Source organism: Dicentrarchus labrax, unplaced genomic scaffold (genome assembly GCF_905237075.1).
Source record: "Dicentrarchus labrax unplaced genomic scaffold, dlabrax2021, whole genome shotgun sequence".
Taxonomy (NCBI): domain Eukaryota; kingdom Metazoa; phylum Chordata; class Actinopteri; family Moronidae; genus Dicentrarchus; species Dicentrarchus labrax.
Genome location: NW_026136707.1, coordinates 5800117 through 5804125, shown reverse-complemented (window position 1 = coordinate 5804125; position 4009 = coordinate 5800117). Strand labels below are relative to the sequence as shown.

Below are 4009 nucleotides of genomic sequence, written 5' to 3'. Positions count from 1 at the left end.
TTTAATTTGAATACACATCCTCATTAGTCAAATGTTTATTGGACAGATTAAAGGATCCATATATATATAGATCGGTGTCAGAACGTCACTATTTTATTCATGTTTAATTGTCTTTGACTATTTCTGAGCTGTGAAAGTGAATTAAGACGTATTACATTAATCCAGGAAACAGATCAAATCATTTAATAGTTTCCAATCTGCAGTCAGACGTGTGGTTAAAACCCAGACGGGCACACGAGGACGGGCGCTGTCGGCAAATCTGATTTGAATGCACATCATTTGAATCTTATCAAATGTTCATCCTAATGGACGGATTATGGCTCACAGCTACAGATATCAGGGACAGAGGGTCTAAGAATATACAGACGTGTTGTTCACGAGTGAATGTGACTGATTGGAAATGGATTTTTCAGAAAGCTTTAACATGTTGCTAACACAAGACCTGCTGCTTCCCTCTCTTTTTAAGAAGTCAGTGACCAGGAGTTTGATACAGGACAGCTCACATAGTGGTCTGTGTTCATGGAAACTATCTGCAGCCTCAGCAGAGTTTAAATAACACATCAAATCAAGTGGAACACATTTTATTTTTTACAGAAAGTTCATCTTCAACCCTAAACTAGGCCGTTAAAAGAAGAGGTAGAAAGTATAAGTGTTTCTGGATGAACAATTATCAACCAACAAATCTAACATTAATAACAAAAAGTAACAAGCAGAAATTAAAAAGGGTGTGAGTGAGGGGCTAAAATACAGTTTTACAGGACAACGCAGATTATTTCCAGGATTTTTGTTCATTTTAATCATTTCCAGGTGTTTCAATGACTGAACAACTCTACATTTACAGGTTTTCATTAAAAAGTTTAAACTGATTTTAAGTCACATAAAGTAAATTTTTGAGTTAAAAAACAGTCTTGATCAAGTATCTGTAGGAACTGTAAGTGACCCTGACTTCACTTTGTTTATTTGTACAGTGAAAACAAACTTTACTTAATCAACAATGTTTTTTAATTTACAAAATTGACTTTATGTTACTTAAAATGTTTGATTTAATCAGTTTCAGTGTAAGACTACGTTCATTTAGTTTATGAGTAAATATGTCAGCGAGTTAAAGAAGAGTGAATGAGTGTCCTGCTGTTGTCTGAAACATGAACCAGCAGAACCAGTAGAACCAGCAGAACCAGCAGAACCAGTAGAACCAGTAGAACCAGCAGAACCAGCAGAACCAGTAGAACCAGCAGAACCAGCAGAACCAGCAGGGCCAGAGCCTTGGAAAATAATAAAATAATAATCTATTGTAGCCACGTATATAATAAACTCCACAGCCGGTGAGAGGCAATAAACTCTGCTATCTAAAAAGGTTTTGGCTAATTGTGTCATGTGACATAAATCAAACTGTTCCCATTAATCAGCCGGACGGAGGCGACCACCAGGGGGCGATGATGGCGGTGAGGATGTGCTAACGGTTGTTCAGAATATGAAACATGCTTCTGTACAACAGACTGATGATAAACTCACTGTGTGTGTAACTATTTCCATAATGTCCTGATACAGATTTTAAAATTCATTCAACATGCAAAAGTTCCAGATGGAACAGCTGCAAAACAACAAAGAACAAAAAACAGTTAGTAAAATATTATAAAATAAAATAACTCAAAATGAAAACGACTGATCGTATAAAAATATAAAAACGAGGACAAAACAAAAAGAACAGCTTCAACAGAATGAACATATATAATCTATATAGAAAATAAAATATAACATTAGTACAATCTGATATATTTATAAAGTCTCAAAGATGAAAATTTAGATTTTAAATATTGTTTTTAAATAACAAAAACGTTTAAACTCTACACAAACTGCCTAAATTATATATTAAAGAATCATCTAAATAAAAACAATTAAATTCAAAGAGAACAAAGTTTAGAGAATAAAACATATAATTACTTTACTAAGACAGTTTAAATCATTCCCAATGAATCCTGGGGATTATTGTAGTTCAGAGAACGATGCCTGAGCTTCTAAGCAGCGACCAATCACAGCTGAGGTTGATGCCCCGCCCATCAGACAAACTGCTTGGGGTTCTGGGTAGTCGGGGTGGGCGTGGTCTGCGGTGGGAGGAGGACCTCGGCTGCATCATGAAAGAAAACAAACAGGAACGTTTCAACAAGGCGGCAAAACCAGGAGGCAACCAGGCAGGAAACAGGCCTGCAGTCCCTCTAACGGCCACTAGGGGCTGGTCCACGTCCCCGAGAGTCCTCAGTACAGAACAGAAGTTAGTGGCTTACTCTGTATCTTGGACAGCGCGTACTCCAACCCCTTCATGGCTCTGGCTTGGTTACTTTTAAACCTGGCGAGACCGAACTCCTGGCAAAGAGACACAAACAGTTAAAGTCCAGTTCTGGATTTACGTCTCTAATTCTTCACCAACGGGGAACCGGCTCCGTTCTGGATCAAGAACCCGGTTCGGAGCTGATGACGTCCTCTGGAAGTCACACAGAATGACATCAGTATGTTTCAGGTATGACTCAAATTCACAACATCTGGTATCTTTTGCCTCCCTCCAACTCTCCAGCGCCCCCCAGTGGAGGCCAGAATAATCTGTAATGTAAATCCTGAGACAAAATATAAACCTGTGTGTGTGTGTGTGTGTGTGTGTGTGTGTGTGTGTGTGTGTGTGTGTGTGTGTGCACCTGTATGGGCCGGGCCAGGCCGTAGACCCCCGACGAGATGCAGGCCTCCCTCTTCAGTTTGGTCCAAGCTGGCCGACTGCGGTCCTCCTCAAACAAACACCGCTCTACCACCGTCTGAGAGACAGACAGCACAACCTGAACACAACACGGCTGCACACGTAATTCAGTTACCTTGGAGAAAAGTAACTAATTACTATTTTCAGTAACTTGCTCAACACTACAGCTGTCGTTGGTAAACTGGCTGTTTGCGACAGTTAAACTCGGACTGCACAAACGGGGCAGTGGTCACATAAAGCAGGTTGCTTTCAGTCTGAACACACATTTAGAGCCCCGCTATCCGACAACAGGTAAGGTACACCTGTAAGGTACACCTGTAACTGACAGGAGCTCTGACCATCAGCGTGTTGTGGTTCAAGTTCCAGGTCTTGGTGGTGAGCGTGTGCGTGTGTGCGGGTCGACGATGGAGTCCTCCAGGACGTACACGGCTCGGGCCATGTGAGCGGGGAAGACGCGCTCGGCCCAGCCCGGGAGCCGGTTCGTCTTGGTCAGCAGTCGCCGTGACAACAGGTGGTTGCTGGGGGTGACCTCGCGGTACAGGACGTCCTCGGTGAGGACGTGGGCGCTGTAAAATATACCGTCACAAATACGGTAGAACTTTATTACGGTAAAAGGAGAGGACCGTTTTAGAACTCTTTAGAACTTTAGAACTGATGATAAACGAGTTAAATAAAGCAGAACCAACGTTACCTGTACGGGTTCGGGTAGCGCTGCCAGAAGGCGGCCAGCACCTGATGCCATGGACTCTTAATGTCGACCTCGCTGCGGAAATACCTCGCCATATCTACACACACACACACACACACACACACACACAGAGCTCACGGCCGATGCATTCAGGAGCTGTAGGAAAAAGCAACGAGAGAAGAATTACATATTTGTTTTTTATATTTATTTTCAACATAAAATAAAAGGTACTAAATAACATTAAAATGAAATAAACAATAAGCTCAATGAATAAATGATTTATTCCTGTGAGTTCAATCTTTGTAGTACAAAGAACAACAGCATCATAAAATCTGAGATAAAACAACCACAGAACTAATAGAACAATGAGAATTAAAACAGTGAGTCTGTCAGAAACCTATTCAGTCTGTGTGATTGTTAATCTACAGACACTTCCTGCAGTATTATAGAGTTCACTGTGAGTTAATCAGCTGTTCTCTGCTGCTTTATTTACTCAAATATAACTTGAAATATACATTAAATATGTTCCTCGGTGGGCAGTTCACTCGATAATAGAAAACAAAACAGCTGCGTTGGCC

General features: G+C 41.0%; 1 pseudogene; it reads right to left on the bottom strand.

The window, feature by feature from the left end:
- Window positions 1–565: 565 nt before the first annotated feature.
- On the bottom strand, window positions 566–4003 carry LOC127367528 (PRELI domain-containing protein 1, mitochondrial-like; annotated as a pseudogene).
- Window positions 4004–4009: the final 6 nt, after the last annotated feature.